Source organism: Muntiacus reevesi, chromosome 3, assembly GCF_963930625.1.
Source record: "Muntiacus reevesi chromosome 3, mMunRee1.1, whole genome shotgun sequence".
Taxonomy (NCBI): Eukaryota; Metazoa; Chordata; class Mammalia; order Artiodactyla; family Cervidae; genus Muntiacus; species Muntiacus reevesi.
The window spans coordinates 237,409,869-237,424,830 of NC_089251.1; positions in this window are offsets into that span (position 1 = coordinate 237,409,869).

A 14,962-nucleotide genomic window follows, 5' to 3' on the forward strand; every position below is an offset into this window, starting at 1 on the left:
ACAAACAGAAGTGTGATACAGAGGGCACACGTGAAAACCATATATAAAAGAGACAGTATAAACCTGAAGCCACAGGTGTTTCATTAAGCTCACAGTGAATTAGCTCCAAGCCCTACAAATTGGAGATTTCACATATGAACCCTATTTTCATCTTCTTTTTACAAAGCACTGGGCAGCCCGGGAAGCTTCCCTCCTGACAACAACTACAGCTAATTAAAGGCTATCTATTTAACATGGGCGGAGGGGGGGCTTCCCTGGTGACTCGGTGGTAAAGAATCTACCTGCCAATGCAGGAGACACGGGTTTGATCCTGGGTCTCAAAGATCCTCTGGAGAAGGAAGTGGCAACCCACTCCAGTTTTCTTGCTGGAGAATCCCATGGACAGAGAAGTCTAGGGGGCTATAGTCTATGGGGTCGCAAAAGAGTTGGACATGACTTAGCAACTAAAACAAAAATAAACACATTTTACAATGGGGTGTGTTTGCTAGAGTTCCTCTTAATTCCTATTTGGCCAGCTTTTAAAATTTATGTTACTTATGTGTGCCCTATAGACACTTGAGTTTACAAGTCCTGATGTGAAAGACTTTATTTTTCATCAACTAGATTGTACCAATATCCCTTTCTGTGTCAATCTATGTGATTTCTGAGTCATGATAGTAAGCAGTTTCTAAACCAAGATAAATATCACTACCACCAGGAGCGCTTGTTAGCAATGTGGATTCCAGTCATCTCCCGTCAGCAGATTTAGTGGGGAGTGTGAGAAAGACATAACTTAACAAGTGTCCAGATGATCCTAATGAGTCTATTCCCTGACACTTTGGAAATTACTGAATAGGGATAGAACAGCAGGTACATTTAGTCAGTTCCTGAGTGTGAGAAACTGAGCCTAAGCTATTTCTAATTTATTCACAAATGTGACTGTAATAGCTTTGGCTCCTTGCCAGTGGTCCTGGGAATCTTGAGTTATCCCATTGGGTACTCTGATAATGGATGTTATATGAATACTAAATATAAATTTAAAAAACCCTTATTATCATTTTTTAAAATACCTATCCTCCATGCACTTACAGACAAATATCAGAGGAGAGGCATATCATTGTAATTAACCACCACTGTCTATTAAGTCCCTGTCATTAAAAATTTTCAAGATGGAGGAGATCTAGTCTCAGTTTTTCAACTGAGGAAATTGAGGCCCAAGGAATTAAAAAACTGACTCAGGGTCACACAATTTTATAGTGGTAAGGTTGGTTTGGAACTCCAAGCTTCCAGTCTTTTGTTATTTGTTACACTGGGTACATAGGATAAATGATGACATGTATGTTCTAGGGAGGACCAGGGTTGTTTAGGGAGGGTTGAGTTCAGTTACAGTGATGTGCATTACAGGTACTTTAATGCCTTCTTCTACCCTCCACCCCTTTCAGGCATGAGAAGAACCCAGGTTTGCAACTTAGCTAACTTTTACTAACTGAAAATATGAACTTAAAACTTGTATATGTTAGACACTAAAACATATAACATATTAGTTTTCTCCATAAGGCATGAGCAAATATTGAAAATAATTAGGACTAATTTACCAGTTCAGAGGCAGTTGTGTTACTAAAATACAAATATATTTAGAGGTTAAAACTGGTAGATTACTGTAACATACTTGGGCCACCTGATGCAAAGAACTGCCTCATTGGAAAAGACCCTGATGTTGGGGAAAACTGAAGGCAGGAGGAGAAGGGGATGACAGAGGACGAGATGGTTGGATGGCACCACAGACTCAATGGACATGAGTTTGAGCAAGCTCTGGGAGTTGGTGATGGACAAGGAAGCCTGGTGTGCTGTAGTCCATGTGGTCGCAAAGAGTTGGACACGAGTGACTGAACTGAACTGAATCGTAACATTCCCTATGAACCACCAGATGTCACTCTTACAGGCATTATGCATCAGTTTATAGTAAGATTATTAGAGATTTTAACTTCAAATAATACTAACAATTTTGTGTTCATGATCATTGAGTATATTTTGAAAATATTTTCATATTTTTATAAAGTACATTCCATTGTTGCTTTATAACTCTTGATATATAGAAAGAAACTGAAATCACAAAATAAAAAAGGTTGTCCTCAGTCTGTATACATATGAACTTGTGTAAAATCATTTGAGAAAGATAAAACTCCTGTGAAAGTCCAGTGCATCCCCCAAAACTGATAGCTTAAAAAATTATGTCTTATTTCAGAACTACAGCTCTAATGCAGTAAGCTATTTTACAATGATTAATTCAATTAAAATTTTTAAATTGGTCATGATTTGCAGGAGTGTAAGTAATTGCTAAAATGAATAAATATGAACAGGACATGAAGACTCTATTGAGTTGAGAATCTACTGGAGACACAAAAGCTAAACTAAGGTAAAATTTTAAATATATGGAAATGGAAGGAAGGTGCATCATTTAAGTTTGTATATCCATCATAAGAGCCTTTATAAGTTAGATAATGAAAAATAAGAGGTTTTTTTTTTTAAGGAAAAAAAAGAACGTTAAAAAAGATACTGTTGTGCAAGTTCACATTACATTCAAGAAGCAACTGTATGACTAAAGAGTAGAAAGTGTGCTGCGCAATAGTAGGTCCTAAGTCTGGGGAGGGATCTAACTTATTAACAATTTTTGAGAGAGGGAATCATAGGATCTAATTATTATTTTGCAGTCTCTGACCATATGACTGTACATGCAAATATTTGGAGGCGTGAGAGATCAGAGTTAGGGAAGTCATTATTACAATAATGAATGTCCTGGGTGGGAAAAAAGGGAATACAGAGAAAGTGTATCCCAATAAGAGTTATAGCGGCTATGGAACCATTGTCCAAATTTTTAAAACTTTTGTCACCAGTCATTTTGGGAGGGAGTTTTAGTAAGCTTGCTACAGAGAGAGATGGGACTGGGGACTTTTTTTAATTAAAAAAGTCTAGGTATTTAAAGGGCTTAAATCCTCCAAAGACATATGGGATTATTATTGCTACTGTTTTATTAATGAAATATCTGCAGTTTTAGAACATCTAAAACTATCCTATAGAGATAGTATTAGAGCACTGTGATTCTAATAAAGTGACACCAAATCCTACAAATCAATTAGAGCCAGCATTCAAATGTAAACAACAAAGTTGATTGATGCAAATTCTTAGGGAAAAAAAGAAATACCTTTCTTCCTCAAAACCTATCTAGCTGTCCTTCCACAATGCCTGAAATACCCACTTCCCACCCCATTAAAGATTTGGTTTCTTAATTAAGGTATTACATTTCTAGGACTGCATTCATCCGTGCAACAAACATTGATTGTTGACTGTGTGTCAGGACTCTTCAGGTTCCTGGGAATACAAAGACAAATGAAATGAGATCCCTGTATTCAAGGACCCCACAGCTTTATGAGACAGACATGTAAATAAATGATTTTTATACCACATGATGTAGACGCCTGTTTCTTTGGGAACACAAAGGAAGAATGCACTAACTTTGGAGGAATGAGGCAACTAGGAAAAAATGCCCAGGAAAAGTGATGCTTGAGATACCTTGAAAAATGAAGGAAATCCTCAAAATTAGGGTAAGCCTAGTGAGCTGGCACCATATGAAGTAAGGGGACCATAAAAAGCTATGAAAGCAGCTCACTAGTTTATTGCTGAGTAAATAGACTGACTATCCATTAGTTTTCCTGAGACAATCCTAGTTTTGACTTCATGCCCCCCTTTCACTTTTAAAAAAGTGCTCAGTTTTTATAATACCTTTACTTATATGAAAAAATATACAAATAAAGCCATAGCAAAGACAGCTGCGATTATCACCAATTGCCATCAAGGCCAGTAGGGCAGGTAGATCCAAGAGGTATGATGCAGTTATAATGACAGAATTGGCAAAGAACCAGTGGCTAAGGAAGCCAAAAGAAATGGAATAAGGATCAAGATACTGAAAATAACCACTCACCTGAAATCTGAAGGAAGTGTTGGCATATTTTTCCAAATGATATACAGAGAAAAAAGAAAGATTTGTAAATAATAAAATGCAGTGTTTAAGTTTGGAGAGACCCTCAGATACCTTCCTAGGATTATAAAATAATAGCTAATATTCACTCAATGTCTGCTGTGCCCGAGGTATTACAAAACACTTGATAAGAAATAACTTCATTAATACTTACAACGACCACATGAGGCATATGGTAATCATCAAATGCTTCACTGAATATTTCAGATTCTCCAGCTTCTGGGCACAGAGTATGATTTTCTTTTATGATCTCCTGGGGTCGAGTAGGGTCATAAGACCAGTTATGGCCAAGAACCTTTATGCAGAATTATCATTGTTACTTGCAGGCTTAGTGTTGAATCCCATGTGTAAGACTCCAGAGCTCTCTTTTCCCTCCATCTCAGCAGTCGGAAATCTATCTGGTGGTCAGTGGTCAGTTTATCAACCTAGGCCATGCAGTGGCCTAGGGAGTTCAGCAGAACTCCCAGCTGAACCTGACAGACATTAACATGAGCAAAAAAATCTCTTCAGTAGTTTTGATCTCTCAAGATTTCAGGTTGATTTGTTATAGCAGCTCATTATAACCTCTGTGGATTGGTAAAGCAAAGGTATTTTGTGTGTATCCATATTACAGATGAAGTAACCAATGCTCATAGGGTGAAGCAACTTTCCTAAATTTAGAGACAGTGAGTAGATTAGCCAAGATTAGCACTCAGCAGGGGGCTTCCCAGGTAAAGAAGCCGACTGCCACAGCAGAAGTCACAAGAGACATGAATTCGGTCCCTGAGTCAGGAAGATCGCTTGGAGGAGGAAATGGCACCCCACTCCAGTATTCTTGCCTGGAGAATCCCATAGGCAGAGAAGCCTGGCAGACTACAGACCATGGGGTCACAAAGAGTCAGACGTGACTGAGCATCGGAGCAAACACACAAATAGCACTCAGCAAGTCCAGAGAGACGAAAGCCTGTGAACCATATTACTATACAGTATTGCACCTAAAAGACTTTAGTTTTAATCTTGTTTATTGCAAATGACTCATAATTCTGATCAGACCCTTTCTCCTTTTGTTTTTGTCCTTAAATTAGGTCATTATATCCCTTATCCAGCACAGACACAGAAAAATATCTCCAAGAGCAAACAGAAAAAGAAGAAACAAACTTTAGGGTATTTATTTTTCTTTACTCAGAAGTGAAACTCATACCCCTAATAAATAGGCAAAGGTGGTAGGTACACATCAAGAGCATTTTTGAACAGTTAAAAACAATGAGCAGGTGCTGTACCTAAGAAAAAGGAAGGATGCTAGAAACACAAAAGATTCAAGTAGAAAAGAGTTATGTAGCAGTATCAGTTATATTAAAATACATGCACATAACCGAATACACAGTTTGCAAGAACACAATGTAATAAAAAGTTACACATCCATATGGTGGCCCATTCAGGGAGTGATGGGTGTTGTTAAGGGATGAAAAAAAAATAAATTTTAAAAAAAATGAACAAATCAACAACCAACCAACTTTCCAAGATAGGGGATTTGTATACACCCAGGATGATAATGTTTTGTGAACTGGTAATATGAATGGCTCAGCTTTGTTTAAATCTCAAGCTTAAGAACAGAAACAAAAGGAAAACTTTCTAAGATCTGGAATACTAACCCTTCCCACACCCACCAGTTTCTTCTTCAGACAGCAATTATTTTGGAATAATTTCAAAGTAGTGTCAGGGGAGCGTGTAATTTCCTCGATTCTGTCTTGTCATAACAAAAATTTGAAACGACTGATGTTAAAGCCCTCAGCATGTCACGGCTCTCGGACAAACTGTATCTCAGCTCTCGGACAGACCGTGTCACAGCTCTCAGACAGATCAGCGTTATAGCTCCGTGTTACAGCTCAGTTATATTTAGAAAATAAAGGAAAATACATCCTCAAGGCGTGAGGGCATGCTGACATGAAGAGAAGACAGACAGATACCCCGCCCTTTGGCTCCTCTTCTTTCTCCTCCCCTCCCGGGCCTGCCCTATGTAAACCTTGCTAGCCAGGAGTGCTGTTTGTTCTACCTGAGGTTGTCAATCCAGTCCTCGAACCTTCTTTTGTCCTATTTTCGTGGGCTTTTCCCTTCCTTCTATTTTAGCCACCGCCATTCTGGACTCCTTTTTCCTGTTCTAACTACCTAACAGTAGCATACTATTTTAAAAATGCAACATTTCCATGAGACCAAGAAGCACAGATACAGATGCACAGAATGAAGAGCGGAAAATCTTGGCAAGCTCAAACTACCTCTATAACTTTTCAAACTGGCTGGGACCCTAGTTGCCTTCTTACAGATCAGACCCTCTGAAGAGCATAAGAATCTCCAAAGAAATCATTATTTAATCCCAGAAACTAATACATCCCTTCCTTCTACCTTACTGTGCTTCATGTATGTCCATAATTTGTCTTTCTTTTGATGTTAATTATTTGAGGTTCTGTGGGCTTCCCTGATGACTCAGACGGTAAAGCGTCTGTCAGCAATGCGGGAGACCCAGGTTCGATCCTTGGGTTGGGAAGGTCCCCTGGAGAAGGAAATGGCAACCCACTCCAGTACTCTTGCCTGGAAAATTCCATGTACTGAGGAGCCTGATAGGCTACAGTCCATGGGGTCGCAAAGAGTCAGACACGACTGAGCGGCTTCACTTTACTTCAGGAGTCTGGCAAATTTAAACATCAGGGAATTGAAGTGAAGAATCTCAGTGGCATTTGGGGAGTTTTTGCTTCAAGGTGATACAAAACTTTAACGGGAGCTGTGACTCAGGCTGTCTGTCTGGCCAGACCTGGAGATTTGGGAGGCTGGTACCTGCTTTTATTTATTCATATGGAGGGTTATGGAATACAGATGCCAGTGCTGACTGTGAGTTAAAGAGAAGAGAGGATAAGAGCTTAGGCTTAACCTATAGGGGACCTGAGGAATAAAGAGCCCCAGAGTCCAGTGTGGAGAAGAGAGAAGAAAGAGGAGGAAGAAAAAAGACTGAGAGAGATCAGGCTTAATGAACCTTTTCCTGAAGTCAATGAAAATGGGGGAAGTGAAGCCTCAGAGAGCAAGACCATCCCCAAACAAAGCAGGGATAAAGTGGATCAGCCACAGTGTCACCAAATTTGCCAAGAGTTCAAAAACCAGAAAATAAAGATCTGCAATGAGAAAAACACTCATGTGGAGTCATACACTATCATTATCATCAAGGTGAGGATATGACAGGAAATACATGGCACGTACACGTACACACACATACACTTATATCTGATGCTCACTCTGAGAAATCTGAGTACAGATTTTATTTTACTGAGGGGTGATAGTCTAACCTTATGTAAAAAAGAAAATGTGGCCAGATATTTTCTTTTTATTTCTATAACTAAAAAAGCTGAAAATGATGAAAAGACTTTATCCTATTATGAAGGAGTTAACAATGAAACCAGAGGCCCATTGATAGCCTTCTTTCCTGGAAAGTGTTGAGGAGTCAAGTTACAGAAACTGTCAGGCTTGGGAGTTACCTCAGGAGAACAGAAACTGAAGGGAACCTGGGTTAGTGCAAGTAAAAAATCTCAATATTTACTGTAAATGTGAAGTAAATGTATGCATTCACCAAAAGCTAGCTCAAACAACCTTACTTCCTGTGCAATTTTGATTATTGGGAATTGCCAGCATACCACAAGCAATTTTAATTTGGGGAAATGTATCTTCTTGTCATATTTTATTTGTAAGCAAACATTGTTTGGCTTTTTTTCGAATATAGCATTATGACTGAATAGCTTATCTTCCATCTACATTTGTATTGTTTAAAAAAAAAAAAAAAGACCGTTTGACTCTCCACACTCTTACTCTACAAGCATGACACACTTTGGAAACAAAATGCCTTTTGTTTTTTTGTTTTTTTTCTACAGTTTCCTTTTTCTAAATTGTTTCTCTAAGTCTTTACATCTGATTAAATGTTGTGCTGGCCAAGAATGACACATTTTTTAAAAATATAACCTAGAATTAAAATGTTTCCTCTTAGAAATATTCTAATATCAAAGAGGCACACAACTTTAAAACACACACAGTGTTGCATCAATAGTGGCTTATGTGAATCTGTTGGGAGACAAAACAGAAGTAGCAAGCCCGGTCATGCAGAGACCAAGAGAGATTTTGGAGACGCCCGTGTCTGAGTTGAACTTTCCCTGAGTAATTGTTGTCTCAAGTCACACTAATCCTGGAGGATGGTGAGTTTTATTTGCTTCACAGTTATGTGCTTAAACATAGCCCAGCTGAAGACATCTAATTGCAGTATTTAAAAAGACCTGTATTCCAGTCCTCACCATTTTCATTTCACGAATCAGCTGAAGGAAATCACCCAATCCCTTGAAAATTGTTATCCAACTATAAAATGCTTTCTAATAATGGTCATTTTTAGATTTAATAGTCAATGGTTTTAGTGCTCTCTTCTATTTTTTTGCATGTCTATGATAATTTTGAAAGTTTAAACTTATGTTAAGAAAATTTTCAAAAATCATGCCAAAGTAATACGTCTCCTGTGACTCTGTGTGCTAGAGAATGGAAGTTTGTGATTGCATTAGTGCCATGGACATCACATACTTTGAATTAAATACTTGGACTTTTATATTTGGTAGAAATCACCATTATGTTGTATACCATTCTTTCTCCCCATCCCATCATAACATTTTCCTAGTATAAGAGGAGCCTGTCATAAAGTTCAATGGGAAAGAGAATAGAAGAGAGGGGAAATTTCCCATCATAGGCAGAGACATTCAGAAAAATGCCTGGTGCATTCTTCAGCCAGTTCTCTTCCATCCGCATGAAAATCCTTAAGTGTATGGAGACCAGAAATGCTAATGGTATCCCAGGAAGTCTGTGTATTCATCATAAGAGCCTTTATATTTAGAGGCCAAAAGAATTCCTGTACCTTAGGAAAGTAAACATCTTTTTGTAGCTGCTATTGTTTAAACACTTAAACGATATTTGAAATAACTGAATTAGAAAATGGAAATGGGGTGGGAATGCAAACTAATACAGCCACTATGGAGAACAGTGTGGAGATTCCTTAAAAAACTGGAAATAGAACTGCCATATGACCCAGCAATCCCACTTCTGGGCATACACACTGAGGAATCCAGATCTGAAAGAGACACGTGCACCCCAATGTTCATCGCAGCACTGTTTATAATAGACAGGACATGGAAGCAACCTAGATGTCCATCAGCAGACGAATGGATAAGGAAGCTGTGGTACATATACACCATGGAATATTACTCAGCCATTAAAAAGAATTCATTTGAATCAGTTCTAATGAGATGGATGAAACTGGAGCCCATTATAGAGTGAAGTAAGTCAGAAAGATAAAGACCAATACAGTATACTAATGCATATATATGGAATTTAAAAAGATGGTAATGATAACCCTATATGCAAAACAGAAAAAGAGACACAGATGTACAGAACAGACTTTTAGACTCTGTGGGAGAAGGCGAGGGTGGGATGTTCAGATAGAACAGCATTGAAACAAGTATACTATCAAGGGTGAAACAGATCACCAGCCCAGGTTGGATGCCTGAGACAAGTGCTCAGGGCTGGTGCACTGGGAAGACCCAGAGGGATGGGATGGAGAGGGAGGCAGGAGGGGGGATAGGGATGGGAAACATGTAAATCCATGGCTGATTCATGTCAATGTATGGCAAAAACCACTACAATATTGTAAAGTAATTAGCCTCCAACTAATAAAAATAAATGGAAAAAAAAGAGAACATTAAAAAAAAAAGAAAATGGAAATGGGGGATGATAAATTGGCTTTGAGTATTTGCTATGATGACAGTAAAAATTATGATGATCATAGCTGCCATTAATTTAATAGCTTCTATATGCAGGATCTCTGGAGAAGGAAATGGCAACCCACTCCAGTATTCTTGCTTGGAAAAATCCCATGGACGGAGGAGCCTGGTAGGCTATAGTCCATGGGGTCACAGAGAGTCGGACATGACTGAGCGACTTCACTTCACTCACTTTCACTCACTTCATACTTTATCACTGGAGAAGGAAATGGCAACCCACTCCAATATTCTTGCCTGGAAAATCCCATGGACAGAGGAACCTGGCGGGCCACGGCCCATGGGGTCGCAGAGAGTCAGACATGACTGCAGTGACTAAGCATGAGCATATGTAGTATCTAGACTCTTTAGAAATATTATTTTAGATATATTTAATAATATTTAGCAATATTATTTCTAATCCTCATTGAAACCCAATAAGATATAAATTTTGCCCCTGTTTTATAAAAGGCAAACCTGAAGCTCAGAGAAATGCAATAACTTGCCGAAGTTTACAGAGTTAATAGAAATTAAACCTGGATTTAAATCTGCTTTTTTCTGATTCTGGAGTCCATCCATGGTTTTTCTATTATTCCACATTTCCTTTTTCACACAAAATTACAACTATATTTTATGAATAATACCTTTGTGGCAGAACCTTAATAATCTAATGTTAATATGATAGATCATCACTTCAATTTTTTTTTTTTACTAGTACAGATTAGCTGCCTTCAAAATAATAGCAAGTGTATTTCATTTATTTCTTCACTTATTCAACTAATAGTGACTGCCTGCTCTGTGCAATGTGCTACTATAGCCATAGTGGGAATATCAAATAGGAAGTGAGCAGGGCCTGGAGTATTGCAATAAAAACTAAACATTATTACAGCAGTTATAAATAATAGGTAGGAGGTTATAGGGAATTTCATAAAAATCAGCAAACAAAAAAATCAGAGTAGGAATTTAGGGGAAAATGCCTCAATACAAAAGGTAAACAGCAGGGTTCTGAGGATGGGTAAATTACTAACATGGATTGACTAAAATAAACCAAATTACTCACTTTCAATTAAATAGTACAAGCTATGCTCTGAGATATAGCACTTTGAGAAGAAAATGTTAAGAAGAGACTACCAAAAACACAACCGGCAAACTAAAACCACAACTGGAGCAATAATTAGATGGCTAGCATATACCTAGCTGCAATGTTAACTATCCTCTTTCATAAAAAATATTTTTATAGTTATTGCTAATTGCTTTCCATGAAAACTGATGGGGAAATATAAAAACTAAAAATCATGTTTTTTGTAGCTTTTTCTATTTTTGTAGACTGAGATGCCATCACTTTTCCTTCTTTGGAGTATTCTAATGGTATGTAGAAATTTTTTATTTTCTATGCATAAACATAAATATCAAATCTAAATATTACATTCAAGAGGTATAAAACAAACATTTCCTAAGAGCTAAATGTTCCCATGTTACTGGATAGACAAGGGGAATTTCTATAAACAACCACTTCTCTTGACTATCTCTGCACTTTTATTGTGTGAATGTCATTTCTATAAGTATTAGTTATTATGAATTATAGCAAACAAAATGATTATTTTCAAAAGGAATAAATGAGTACTTAGGACGTGGTTTAGAGGTACAGGAATTTCTCTTGCCTTGTGCCTCAATAGAGAGAAAGAATGTTTCAATATTTGGAAGATGAAATAGTACCAAAAACTAGAAGTTGGTTTTAGAAAGCTTTTAGAACCCAGGGGTGCAGGTAGAAAAAGGAATAACCTGCATTTTAGGTTATAATGTTCTGACATCTACAAGCATCTGACTTAGCAGACTTTTTAAAGTGGTGCTTGAAAGTGTTGGTGAGGAACATAAGTAGATAATGCAAATATGTTACCGACCCCTACCAATAGTTGCAATTATGCAAATTTTAAAACCTTCATCTTTTATAATTAGGTATAGTGGGCTTATGTAGTTAAGTTTTCCACTGGCTAGTTCAAATTCCCTAATCTGTTGAGCAGCTTTCCTCCTAAAAATAATGTATTTCAAACGGACAAAAATATGTATTCTGCAAAGGAATGACAGAAATGTTTATGATGAAAAGGAAAGACATAACTACCTGAATAATTGTTAGTGACAAATGCCTTGTTTGTCATTTAAGACACATTTCAATTTGGCACATTTCATTTAAGAAATGTACTTTTATAAAGAGCTAAGGCTCTTTGACAATAATTAAGTGTATTGTTGAATTGGTCATAAGAGTAATGATTTTTTAATTAATATACTCCAGCTCGCTAAAATAAAACATTCTTGACTTGAGTGCTAGAGGGAAGAATGTTGCCTATAGTAAAACTTACATAGAATCAAAAATTATCCTTATTAGACAGATAATAAGCTTTAGTCATTTCCTAGTGGACACTGTAAAAATGTCATTATCCATACTGCTGAAGATATAGAATGTATAATACTATTATTTATACATTCCAAAACCACAGAAATACAAAATTTTCAGTAGAATTATATACATATGTTATATACATGCGTATAGGTACTTTATACATACAGTAAAACCTAACATTCTAAGTTTACATTAATTAAACATTGTAATTATATATTGTGCATATGTACTTTGTGCTCAGTCGTGTCCGACTCTTGTGACCACATGGACTGTAGCCTGCCAGGCTCTTCTGTCCGTGGGATTTCCCAGCAAGAATATTGGAGTGGGTTACCATTTCCTCCTCCAGGGGATTTTCCCGACCCAGGGATCGAACCCACGTCTCCTGCATTGTCAGGCAGATTTTTTTTTTAATCACTGAGCCACCTTTGCGTGTATTATTGGCTTCTCTGGTGGCTCTGACAGTAAAGAATCTACTTGCAATGCAGAAGAACAGGGTTCGATCCCTGGGTTGAGTAGATCCACTGGAGAAGGTAATGGCTACCCACTCCAGTATTCTTACCTGGAGAATCCCATGAATGAAGGAGCCTGGGGCACAGTCCATAGGGTCACAAAGAGTTGGACAAGACTGAATGACTAGGTACACACACATACACAATAATGTATACATGACATTAACACTTTTGTTTCTCTATAAAAAATAAAGACTCCGGAGTCATGTTGGTATGTCTAAGTTTGTAAATAAGTGGTTTAAGTGAATTAAGTTAGAATCTGAGGAGTCTACCTTTTTTTTTCAGGGACAGGTCTTGTATTTTGGTAGATTACAATCTAAATAAATTATGCATGCTATCTTTATTTTCTAATTTAATAACAGGCTTTGTTTAAGGACATAAAGGTCACCCCACAAGAGGAAAAAGAAAGTACAAAAAGGCAATTCAAGCTTATTTTCCCTTAAATGAATCAGTCATTGTGACAGGGAAGATAGGAAAGAAACAATTGCTATGATATTCTAGGAAGAAAAAGTGTTCAGTGGAAGGCACCTACAGACTTGTAGGCCATGAGACAATTCTGGAGAGTAGCTTTAGAAACAGGGCTTGCAGTTTACCGTCTTCATAATCTTCCTCAAGTGTTTTATATACTAGGTCCCCAGAGATTCATGGAAGAAGATCTCTCATTTGGACAGTGATTAAAAATAGTACTCAACTGTTGGTCCAAATAATGAAGGCTGAGATAAAATGAAGGACTTACTAAAGACAGATTTGATCAGTCACTATTTCAATTATTTCCAAAACAGTGAATTCAAAGTTTTTAAAATTACAGTTATCAGTAACTTGTAACCATTTAAAAAATAAATGTTAAAAAAAAGAAACTACCCAGTGAAAATTAATTGCAGTGTTTTGTTAGACCGCGCATACCCTCATCATGCACCTTCTTTGATTGCAAATTCTTTAAAACAACACACTTTGATTAGTTCTACCCTTAGACTCTGTACAGAATCCATCTGTTCCCAATACTCCTTTCTAAGACCCCAGTGGATTGATCACATTTTAGTTAAAAAAAAAACAAAAAACAATAATTTGTGACAGTGTGGGCAGAGAAGTTGACTAGTGGACAAGAATTATTTTTAAGTATGTATTTGCTACATATTTCAGTACTTCGCTAATCTGAAATTAGGGCAAAATCACCCATATTAACTTCTGTATGTGGTTTAGCACCAAGAAGTCTTTGAAAACAAATGCAAAAAAAACAAACAGATTATCAACACAAGGTGGCACTATGGACCAGTCTCTTAGGAGTGTTTGGGTTTAAGTATTTTTCTCTCTTACCTCTTCAAGATTGATTTATATAATTTGCCTTCTTATAAAAATATTTTATCTAATTTTTTTCTTACAATCTGGTAATTAAGTATGGAATAGTGCTTCCTTAATTTGAAGAAAATGCAAATTTGAAGCCTACTGACTGATGGCTGTTGTTTAGTTGCTAAGTCATGTAACACTCTTTTGTGACCCCATGGACTGTAGGCCGCCAAGCTACTCTCTCCAATGGATATTTATATAAAATTAGCTATTACAAATTAAACCTCTAAGCTATCTCTAGTGTCCTGAAAACATACACACTTTTGTCCAAGATGGACACCATTCACCTATTCCTCTTATCATCTCGTAGACAGACTGCATTATACTGATATGACCATCTCCCTATTCTGTTTCACCAAGGATTTGATTTCCTCCTATTTTAGTTCACCATACACCCAGTCAAAGGAATAATTTTACTTAAGGCCATTTTCATGTCATCACCATTTCTGTAAAGTATTTTCTATCAATCAACATCTTCCATGTTGTATACATCCCATTATGTATTAGTTTAAATATAAATCTTAATTTGATATTCAATTCCATCCCCATCTTAATTCCAAGACACTAGCATATGAACACACACACACACACACACACACACAGTGACTTCTTTCCTCTCCAGCCAAACAAGTCCCATTATTTATCATTTAACAATAATATGGGAATTCCTGTTACTTGTAAGGCCCTTTTCCTAATGCTTGTAATATCTGCCCCTCGAGAACAATTGTTCATTGGTGTTAATCAATTTCTTTAAATTCCTTCCCAGAGATTATCCTATTGAATGAGCCTAAATCTATGTTCCTCCAGCACATAAGTCTGTATTTTGTGGCACATTCATAAACACTATTCTTACACAAAATATTTGTAAAATGTTTAATGATAAGATTGT